The sequence below is a fragment of the Haliotis asinina genome, chromosome 16, assembly GCF_037392515.1.
Source record: "Haliotis asinina isolate JCU_RB_2024 chromosome 16, JCU_Hal_asi_v2, whole genome shotgun sequence".
Taxonomy (NCBI): Eukaryota; Metazoa; Mollusca; class Gastropoda; order Lepetellida; family Haliotidae; genus Haliotis; species Haliotis asinina.
In genome coordinates, this window is record NC_090295.1 from 20,499,770 (window position 1) to 20,511,962 (window position 12,193).

Below are 12,193 nucleotides of genomic sequence, written 5' to 3' on the forward strand. Positions count from 1 at the left end.
ACCGCGGTATTCCCTCACATGTCCGTAACTAACGCATCAGTCAAGGTAGTTTCAAACTATTACCTTTCGTGACATGTCCCCGGACTAGAGCATCAGGTACCATAGAGTTGTAACCTGGCGATCCACTTCCTTAAGCACTCGTCTTTCTCACAGTCCCAGAACCACATTATTTTTGCTGACTGCCTATCCCTGCAATACTATAGCTCTAAATGAAGCAAATCTAGATTCCCTCATGTTATGAATTTCAGTTCTGACTGGAGCTCCTTTCCAATTTCAATGAGTCTTTTTGTTAATTTCACAATGATATATATTCAGAAACTAAGCGTTAGTCTGCTTCCTGCTTACCCCTCACTGCAATACTTTGGCTCTAAATGAAACAGGTCTAGATTCCCACAGGTTCTGTATCTCAGTTCTGACTGGGGCTCCTTTTTCAATATAAATGGGTTTATTCGTTACTATTAAAATTGTATATATTCAAGGACTATGCGATAGTCTTGACACTTGAACAACTCGACATCTGAGTTCCCCGCCAGTACCTTGCAAGGGAACAGATTATTTCAGCCATGTCTGACCTCTATCAAACAATAGCACTTCAACGTTATTTTTAGCGAAGAAGGCAGGTCACACAAACAAGGCGCCACATTTGAGTGAACGCTCAGGTTTTAGGCTATAAATTCAGGGACTCAAGCTGCATGAAACAAGGATCACAAAAAAGCAGTGAGTAGAACCTTGTAAATCAGTAAGGACTGTGGAAAGTCGGTTCTGTCGACTTAAATAAGAATCTTAGACAACAATGCGTCATTTGACCGTGAACTGTGACACGACGGTGACAGAATGCAGTGGTGTATAGCAACTGTCTACATGCAGTGCCTGCAAAAATAGTTGGACCTTGAAACTATTTGGCTTATAGAACTAGATGTGTCACAGTGACAGAAATAGGTGTTCCGTGAAACTATTCAGTATTACACCTTCACAGCTTGATATGCTGAAGAGACAGAAATAGGTGTTCCTTGAAACTATTAAACTGTTAGACCTTCACAACTGGATATGCTAAAGAGACAGAAATAGGTGTTCCTTGAAACTATTTAACTGTTAGACCTTCACAACTGGATATGCTGAAGAGACAGAAATTGGTGCTCCTTGAAACTAATAAACTATTAGACCTTTACAAGTGGACATGTCGAAAAGGAAAAAACAGAGCTCCTTGAAACTGTTAGACCTTCACAACTGGATATGTCGAACGGACAAAAACAGTCGTCCCTTCAAACTGTTTGACCTCTACAACTGGATATGTCGAAGGGACAGAAATAGGTAGTCTGAAACTTTCGACCTTTTGCAACTGGATATATCAGAATGAGTGAAACCGGTGGTCCATCTGGATATGTCGAAGGATGGATAGAAATAGGTTGTCCTTGAAACTGTTAGACATTTCTCCAACTGGATATATCATTGAGCCACAAATCGGAACAAAATGCTTACATAGCACTGACTATCTGTAATTTCTGTTATCAAAAAAAAACAGCTAAAACTTTTGCCGAGGACACCTGATGGCCCCGGGGTAGAATAGACCTTCAGCAACTCATGCTTGCCATAAAAGGCGACTGTGCTTGTCGTAAAGGGCGACTAACGGTATCGTTTGGTCAGGCTCGCTGACTTGGTTGACACATGTCATCGGTTCCCAGTTGCGCAGATCGATGCTCATGTTGTTGATCACTGGATTGGCTGATCTAGACTCGATTATTTACAGACCACCACCATATAGCTGGAATATTGCTGAGTTCAGCGTTAAACTAAACTCACTCACTCACATTTGCCGAGATCTCTCAGGTACTTTCATGAAATATGCCGACACTGACTTTTAGCCGGTGTCCTCTTTAAAACAGCGTTAGATATTGATGTTATCTTCAGAACTTATTTAATAAGTTTATGGCTACAGATGGTGTCGTTCAACGCATGTTTTGAAATCGATGTTACTGATAGCGCATGGTACATTCCCCTAATTTTGGACGGGGATGACCCACATGCCAAATGCACATCCATCGCCTGTGTGATGTCCTCCGGGTCTTCATCTCGCGAGCAGCTGATGGAGCTGATGTTTGAAGTTTGGAGGGAGTACTGAAATACTTCATATAATTACATAGTAAGAGCAAATGTCTGCGTTAAGAAAATAACTCAACCAAAACTCTAAACATTAAAACATCGAAACGGCTTTGAAAGGTATTAAAGGATTATTCATTAATTTGCGATAAAATCCTTTACATGTTTACGTACGTTCTGGTAGCTGCAGCGTTCGCAGTCACACTCAAGACCGTGGTGAGTGAGTGAGTGAGTGAGTGAGTGAGTGAGTGGGTTGATGTGTGAGTGAGTGAGTGAGTCAGTCTGTGAGCGAGCAAGAGAGCGGGTGGATGGGTGGGTGGATGGGTGAGTGAGTGAGTGCGTGGATTTTACGAGAGTGAGAGAGTCCGCAACATTCCAGTTGTGTCAAAGATAATCTTGTGAAAGACAAACCTGTGGTCCAAAGCACAAGCAACAGTCAATATCTTTTGGGAATGATTAATGGTCGTTTAGTCATGTTACATATCGAAACAATGCTAAAAGTATTTATATCGATATACCCCCCAGCATGTCTCTCAACAATAAAGAAAATCCAATCAACCCCAAACAAGCATCAGATTAATTCATCTGACAGGGAACCATCGGTCATATTCGCACAAACCCTAACTCCTCTAAAGAAGATCTGGTCTCTAATCAGCACTGGTCCTTGATCTTGCTCCGGCTTTTTCACAATGAACACCCGATATTTCGAAACGAGCATCGGTCTCACCAACAATACGCCTTACCTGTCTCCCAAACCGACATACAGTTTCTTCTACAACGAACACCCAGCTGGTCTCAAACAATGTACACCAGACCCGTCCCTCACAGTCACCACCAAACCCGTCCCTCACAGTCAACACAAGACCCTTCTCGCTACCAGCCAACACCAAACTCGCCTCTCAAAGTCAACACCGGACCCGTCTCCCTCATAGTCAACATCAGACCCGCCCCTTACAGTAAACACCGGATCAGTCTTCCACAGTCAACACCAGGCCTGTATCCCACAGTAAACACTGGATCAGTATCCCACAGTCAACACCAGACTTGTCCCTCACAGTCAACACCAGACCCGTCCCTCACAGTCAACACTAGACTCTCTTCTCAGTGTCAACATCGGACCCGTCTCCCACAGTCAACACCAGACCCGTCCCCCTCTTAGTCAACACCAGACCCGACTCTCACAGTTAACACCAGACCCGTGTCTCTCAGTCAACACCAGGCCTGTATCCCACAGTAAACACCGGATCAGTCTCCCACAGTCAACACCAGACCCGTCTCCCACAGTCAACACCAGATCCGTCTCCCTCTTAGTCAGCACCAGACCAGTATCCCACAATCAATATCCACACCGTCTCTCACAGTCAATACCAGACCTGTCTCCCACAGTCAACAACACCGGACTTGTCTCTCACGGTCAACACCGGATCAGTCTTCCACAATCAACACCAGGCCTGTCTCCCACAGTAAACACCGGATCAGTCTCCCACAGTCAACACCAGACCCGTCCCTCACAGTCAACACTAGAACCGTCCCTCACAGTCAACACCAGACCTGTCCCTCACAGTCAACACCAGACTCGCCTCTCTCAGTCAACACCAGACCCGTCTCCCACAGTCAACACCAGACCTGCATCCCACAGTCAACATCCACGCCGTCTCACTCAATCTACACCAGACCTGCACCTCACAGTCAACACCGGACCCGCACCCCACAGTCAAAACCAGACCCGTCCCTCACAATAAACATCAGACCCGTCCCTCACAGTCAACATCAGACCTGTCTCTCACAGTGAACAACGGACTATCTCCCACGGTCAACAGCGGATCAGTCTTCCACAGTCAACACCAGACCTGTGTCCCACAGTAAACAACAGATCAGTCTCCCACAGTCAACACCAGACCCGTGCCTCACAGTCAACATTCACACCCGTACCCAACCGTGAACACCAGACCCGTCTCCCACAGTCAACCCGGATCAGTCTCCCACAGTCAAAACCAGACCCGTCTCTCACTGTCAACATCAGACCCGTCTCTCAGTCAACACCAGACCCGTATCCCACAGTAAAGACGAGATTCCCTAAATAAATATTCGGTCTGTTTCCAACAAAGAACATCAGCTATGGAGATCTGTCATTATCATTTTATATTCAATCGTTCTGCATGGATGTTTGTACATTCGTTTATACATAATGTAAACCGACATATGTAACACGGTAGCGTAATTGGTCGTGGTGTCGCGTTTCACAACATCTGTGATGTAGGTAGGAGGATATTCAGATATTTGATACGATTACAATAATACATGCGAGCTATCTCATCTCTCTTCAATGTAGGCAAGCCGTAACACACAAGCATGTTGTTTTCAGACGAAAACGACAAACAAGGTTTTACCATTGTTGCTGGTCACACTTCATATGTTATTATTACTATATTCTGGTATATTTAATGTAAATTCTGTCATTATGTATACAACCTGTGAAGATCGTGTCATCGTATCCTAAATTGAGTGGCTCGATGCTCATAATGTTGATTTCAAGATTGTCTGCCCACAGAGATGGATATTGACAAGTATAGCGTTAAACGCCAACAATATAATTAATAATCTGGGCCCACTTCACCCTGGTTCTGCAGGGTCGATGTCCAGACACACATTTGGTCTTACATGTACCTCACCCTGGTGCTGCAGGGTCGATGTGCAGACACACATTTGGTCTTACATGTACCTCATCCTTTTGCTGCAGGGTCGATGTGCAGACACACATTTGGTCTGACATGTAACTCACCCTGTTGCTGCAGGGTCGATGTGCAGACACACATTTGGTCTTACATGTACCTCACCCTGTTGCTGCAGGGTCGATGTGCAGACACACATTTGGTCTTGCATGTACCTCATCCTGGTGCTGCAGGGTCGATGTGCAGACACACATTTGGTCTTACATGTACCTCACCCTGGTTCTGCAGGATCTATGTGCAGACACACATTTGGTCTTACATGTACCTCACCCTGGTTCTGCAGGATCGATGTGCAGACACACATTTGGTCTTACATGTAACTCACCCTGGTTCTGCAGGGTCGATGTGCAGACACACATTTGGTCTTATATGTACCTCACCCTGGTGCTGCAGGGTCGATGTGCAGACACACATTTGGTCTTACATGTAACTCACCCTGTTGCTGCAGGGTCGATGTGCAGACACACATTTGGTCTTGCATGTACCTCATCCTGGTGCTGCAGGGTCGATGTGCAGACACACATTTGGTCTTGCATGTACCTCATCCTGGTGCTGCAGGGTCGATGTGCAGACACACATTTGGTCTTACGTGTACCTCACCCTGGTTCTGCAGGATCTATGTGCAGACACACATTTGGTCTTACATGTACCTCACCCTGGTGCTGCAGGGTCGATGTGCAGACACACATTTGGTCTTACATGTACCTCACCCTGGTTTTGCAGGGTCGATGTGCAGACAAACACCTGGTCTTTCATGTACCTCACCCTGGTGCTGCAGGGTCGATGTGCAGACAAACACCTGGTCTTTCATGTACCTCACCCTGGTGCTGCAGGGTCGATGTGCAGACAAACACCTGGTCTTTCATGTACCTCACCCTGGTGCTGCAGGGTCGATGTGCAGACACACATTTGGTCTTACATGTAACTCACCCTGGTGCTGCAGGGTCGATGTGCAGACAAACACCTGGTCTTTCATGTACCTCACCCTGGTGCTGCAGGGTCGATGTGCAGACAAACATCTGGTCTTACATGTACTTCACTCTAGTACTGCAGCTTCTGTGTCACCAAATCTCTGAGAAGTGGAGCCATTTATCAACATTGCTGTCGCACTTAAACTGTAGCCTCGGGAGTTGGGATTTATGTTTAAAAATATGTTTGCTGTTAAATATCATCCCAGAGGCATCGCAAACAAAGTAAAATGACACGCCTTCATGCTTATCTGACTATCCACAGATGTTAATATGGACTGATTTTATTACGAAACGTTTGTCCCCAGGGGTACCTGTTAGTACAATGTAACCCACGGTAGAGAATCCTGAAACGTTTTTGAAATGTCATTTATATATATTCTATGACGCTGTTCTCTCAAGAGACAATAAAGAATAGCGTTTAAACATATTTTTAAAAAGAAGTAGATTACCATTTTTCATTGTCTCCAGTATGTGAGTAATCTACGTTACTGTTGAATTAACAACATCTTGAACACGCAAATACCTTGTTAAAATTCTTAAAATGATGTGAAATAGCTGAAAAAGTAATTAGGGACGTGTGTTAAAGATACAAACAGCCGATTACCCCAGATGCCTTTACAATAAAAGCATATAAGAGTATATGTCGTTTAGTTTATTAAAAGATTTAGTCTATGTGACCTACACATATCAATATACAACATACAATGCTGGAAATATCCGACAATAGCGAGGCAAGTGCGTCAAGAGGATGCAGCAGATTGCAGTAATATGTCACACACAGTACACAGAGACAGTCTGTGATACTCAATATATGTATAGTAATCTCTGTGATGTAATATGCGTGATGTGATGTGATCCACTTGGCAGCTACAATGTATTATTTTCATATAGAACTTAAAACCTATCAATAATATAATACTTACTATACAAAATCCAGCTAATGTTAAATCGATACATTTGATAGGTTATATTTATAAGCCGTCTTGACCTTGGTAACGCAATTACACGGACGTGAACATTCTTAACATAATCGGACACCCTCTAATAATGCTATACGAGTACTTTCCATGGCGTCTATTTGTATTGTTTCATCAATACGTAATATTCATTGTTTTGTAATTATTTATAATAATAAGTGTATCGTAAACTACAGAGCTACCACACAATGAGGGGTAACATGAATTACCAAAACATTTCCCGTAGTTCTTAAGTTTCCTCATCTGGTGCCCTGTCCATGCAAGCAAGAATATTACATTGGTTTCTGGTCAATAGTGGATAATATTATGTACTAGGCAAAATTGTATTCAGATTTGTTTGATGTTACATTATGGTGATTGAAACAAAATGGTCAGGTAGATTACATATGGTGGTAACGTAGATTGAATGTTGTCAACGTTACCTCTTTGAGATGTATGTTTTCCAAAGTTAAAAGCTGTATCCCACCTACTGTCATTGATTTTGATAGACAGCGTTGTGCTTCCAAAAGGGAACATTAACGTTATTGTATTTATGTTTATTTAATCTGTGTTACTTGATTTGTCACAGAAATCCAGTAGATTACAAAACGAAAAAGATGTCTGCATAATTGCCATAAGACTGTAAGGGCCAAGGGAGTGTTGCCTATTCTTGATTTTAACACACCACGTTCCGTGAGTTGTTACCGGTTAAAACCTGCTCAAATTTCACAGAAAGTCAAGACTTTATTTTCAAAAATATATTTGGCTATTGGCTCCACTTTACAAAGAACTGCATGGTGCTGTACAGTGCACATCTGGTCTTGCATGTGCCTCACTCTGGTCAGTTACGTAACAAACCATAAAAAAATGACCGTAAGAAAATGATGTGGCACTGATGCTTGACATGCTTGACATGCTTGACATGCTTGACCCCCCCTCAAAGCTTAAATCCATGAGGACAACAATACAAAATCATCTCAAAGAAAGCTGGGGCACAAGTACTAGTCCAGCTCAATATATCATCTGTCGCTCTGGAAATAGTCGTCAGTCATTAAGGATGGTCTGAAAGTCAGCTTACTGAAACATAAACGAGTAGGAACACATTTTATAAACAAAACAAACAAACAAACAAAAAACAGAAAGAAAGAAAAAACAAATAAACTTTAGCAGTGATACCTTGTATTTTACGGTTTCTTTTATTTAGCACTAACCCAGCAATACGGCGGACATTGTCCGTGAAGACCTGGGACAGAACTGGTCTTCAGTAACCCATCTTCAGTAGCCCCCGTTCCCCGCACAACCACACCCACACCACCACCACCCCCTCCCCCCCCCCCCCCAACACACACACACACACACACACACACACACACACACACACACACACACACACACACACACACACACACACACCTTCCCCTCCTCTGCAGCATTGAAGCCAGATGTGTTATTGTATTAGCTTTCTTATCTTGAACCATACATGGATAATATAAGAAAAAATGTCACAAAGAATAGCATTAAACTATCAGTGTCTGCGTACAACCCGCGTGTGAAGGAGTTTTTAACGATTTTCAAGACTAAAAGTTCCAACTGAGACATAATTGTGTTAATCTAAACACAAATAATTATTTTCTCAATGTGTGACATTTAAAGAGCCCACACAATTGATAATTCTTAAACGAATCTTTTGGAAGGGTTTTGTCGACTGGCTGTAACAAGGTGCTTGTTGTAAATGCTCGGTCCATTTTCCATTACTATCGGTTTCTTTTACCGATGTAAAATAACGAACGTTTGATTACATTGCAAGTAATATACGTTCTGATGTTTTAATTTTGTAGGTGTCATATTTGGGATTACACTTTCTTAGTAAAGTACAAAGTCTAGTACTTCGGGTTTTTCGTGTTTTTGTTTTTCGGTCTTTTGTATGAGTCCCCAACGGGACTCGAACCCGCACTCTCAGAGTCAGGCACCTAATCGCCAGCCACCGTGACTTCCACAAAAATGAGTCGGTCAACTGGTAGTACAGACTGCGAACGGTGTGTACCCCTCTGTGTGCATGCCATTGTGTTATCATAAATTTTAGCACTTTATAATTCCATCACACTCTTCAAACCAAAAATTCGTATCGTGAAAAATGTTATGTTTGCACATCGTTGACAGTACTGTATAAAGTAACACTTTGTTTACGACTCAGAGCTTGCAGAGTCGATTTAATATTTTCAGTGATATTACACAAATACGGAAGGAGACACAACAAAACTCTCTTGTTTTGGCCTAGCTAACATAACATGGAATATTTTTGTCATGTTTCGTTTCACAATACCCTTTTTTACAGGCAGGTGCAGTGCACACTATGGATTTTCGCAAATACAACAATGGCCAAACCCGCTAGACTGTACTCGTAGATCTTTATTAGGTACGAGTAATTTATGTCTCCGTGAGTGTTATTGATTGTTTACACGCTTCAGTGCAACTTTGAATAAATTACAATGATATATAAACTGGATCTGAAAATTATAGAGTCCATATTAAACATTATTAATTATCGATTCTGTTATGGTTCATGGTTGAGCCTAATCAATTCAGCGAATTCTCAACACTTGACTAGCCTCATCAAAGTTGATCCACCGTGACGTCACAATGCGCGAATTGCTTTGCGCACTGTCATTGCTTTCAATATGGCGGTGGGCACCATACCCCTCATATTTGAACAATATCTGTTATCATCGAGAACAAGGTGACCTGGCTTTGTTTATTTTCGCCCAACCAGCACATTCACTGAACCGAGGCAAGCTATTAGACGTACATCCACAACAGTAAGTATTGTGTGCTATGGATGTTCAGTCATTTAAAGGGAGAATAGTACATGTGCACCCTAGCATGTCGATTTCAGTGTCTCACGCCTGAGCAGTTTTGAGGGAAACAATCGGCTGAGCGATTTACCGGGGTGCGGTGCCCTCGTTTCGTACTGAAATATAACGGTGTTTTAATGCACTCCCGTTCAGTTTACTGAATTTAGATGAGCTAGGCGTCTATTGTAGAGCAAAATGGACGCCCTGACCGATTTTCTCTTCGTTTCACGTTGATATGTCATGCGTCGCGACCCTGTCAGCTGATAATGACATCGACATCTCTATCGCGAGCTGGTCGCGTGCAGAGATGGCGATTTAGTAACACTGTTGTACAATAGAATTACTATTCATTTTCTCACACTGTGATATAACACGTTTTAAAATTTCCCTGTGTTAGTAGCCGATTTAGCAAGTTTAAGGTGGGCGGGTCCCTCCACATGTGATTAAATCATGGACAACAATCTCCGGCTTGCATGACCTCAACATCTCGGTTTACCATATTTGTAGGATGTCTGTAAAATTATTAGTCTTACGTTATGGACACAAATAACCATAGTTACAATAATTTTATCAACTGTATTAAGTTTATAAAACCCATGTTTAAATTTATCACATTTTTAAATAGTATCTTGAATTGCAGTAGTATTTGATTAGCTTTTCAAATTATTGTAATAAGATTTATGTTCGTAATTTTTTTCAGTGTAGTTTAAAAAAAAAAGAAAAACTTAATATGTAATATGGGGTAACAGTCACAGGGGTGTGCACATGACCATGGTATCGTCTGAGTGAACAGTTTATCTATGTAATATCTAGAAACGGTCACAGTGGCCTGTATGTACCCAGGATATCCTCGCAGGAAACAGTTTTTCCATGTAATATAAGAAATCAGTCACTTTGATGTGTACATTGTATCGTCTTCAGTAACAGCCTATCCACATAATATTAGGAAATGTCACAATGCCTTGTATATTTCCATAATATATTCTGAAACAGTTCAAATCATGTCATCATTGTCATTAGCTCATTGTAGTATTCTACGCTGCCACATTTTGTTTACTTGGAAGTTGGTTTGGGAGCCATTGCACTCGAATTCTTGACATCTTCAGGGGTTTGTGTAGTGTCATCACCTTCAGAGCACAGGCATCCTTTTTGTCTTCCCAGTCTATCTCTTGCATCCTTTTGTCTTCCCAGTCTATCTTTTGCATCCTTTTCTCTTCCCAGTCTCATCTCTTGCATCCTTTTCTCTTCCCAGTCTCAGCTCTTGCATCTGTTATCCTTCCCAGTCTTATCTCTTGCATCCTTTTCTCTTCCCAGTCTCAGCTCTTGCATCCTTTTCTCTTTCCAGTCACAGCTCTTGCATCTGTTTTCTTTCCCAGTCTCAGCTCTTGCATCCTGTTTTCTTCCCAGTCTCAGCATTACAATCTCGGTTCTCACATCCCAATCTTAGCTCTTGCATCCCAATCTCATCTACAGCATTGAAAATCATAGCTGAAGCATCCAAGTCTCAGCTCCAGCATCCCATCTCTGAGAAATCAAGACTGTTTTCTTCATTCTGAAGGGATCCTTCATTGAATTGCCTTTGTTTTGAGTGGTTCTTTTCATTTTCTTGGAGGATGTGTTGGTGTGAAAGATCTAAAACATTTGAAATGCTTCATGGATTTGTCATTCATTCGTCTTTCTTTCCTTTTGAGGTCATGCAGTGTTTGGAATTCATGCTGCAATCTTAACCCAATCATTTACTATTAACTGATTTGCATCCACAATATAATTAAAATTTAAATTGTTTTCATGGTATTAGTTAATTTCCATTCATGCATAATGTGTAACATTCACATTTCTTAAAACGTTTTTAAATTCTGTGTGTTGAGTTTGCCGGCCTGTGAACTGGTGAACCTAACTGCCATAAATTTAATTAAAATTCAAACAAATCATTGTGGTGCTTGTATGAAAATACAACATAAATATTTCATCAGTCAGTATTGGTCATGTTTTACTGCCTTGTGTTATTGCAATTATTGATTGACAGCAATGTGTAGTTTATAATATCAGTTTGCAGACAAGCAACATCGTTACATCAAAATACTAATCTGTCACAGGTTGTATTGTGATGTAAAAAGACATGCTCCATTATTTGTCACGTGACCATGCGATACTGATTCAGTTAAGAATTACCGTAATCATCATCGTTTTCCATGTCACCCTATATGGTTAAACACGCTTGGAATCATTATGTAAATTACTCTGTGACTGTTTCACTGAAGCTCAAGCAAGGCTTGTACTATTTACCTGAAAGCACATCACATCCATTGCTCAAATATTGGTCCTGTGGGGAATACTGCTTGTATCTTAGCACATCTGTTAAATCGCCAGACATTTATCTTCAGGGTTTATGTTATAGCTATCATGGGCTTAGTATCTATAGGCTATTTGGGTTTTTTTTGTTTTTGTTAAAATTTATTATAATTGATACAGACAGATGGCTAGTTCCCAATGAGTGCTTTGACAGCTGTTTTCAGCTGTGATAAAAGTATTTGGTCGCAAATGAAACAATGGGGAGGTCATGTTACCTGAAGTGAAACACAAGT

The 12,193-nt window shown here is 41.6% G+C and overlaps 1 protein-coding gene across 2 annotated transcripts in view; it reads left to right on the forward strand.

Annotated features, from left to right (window-relative positions):
- Positions 1-9,393: 9,393 nt before the first annotated feature.
- Positions 9,394-12,193, forward strand: part of LOC137268852 (uncharacterized) — a 67,612-nt gene continuing 64,812 nt past the window's right edge. Inside the window, exon 1 of one of the 2 annotated variants that reach the window (XM_067803422.1) lies at positions 9,394-9,572. The gene's annotated coding sequence lies outside the window, so the exon portion shown is untranslated. The remainder of the gene's footprint in view (positions 9,573-12,193) is intronic. The other variant, XM_067803419.1, reaches the window with a different exon arrangement.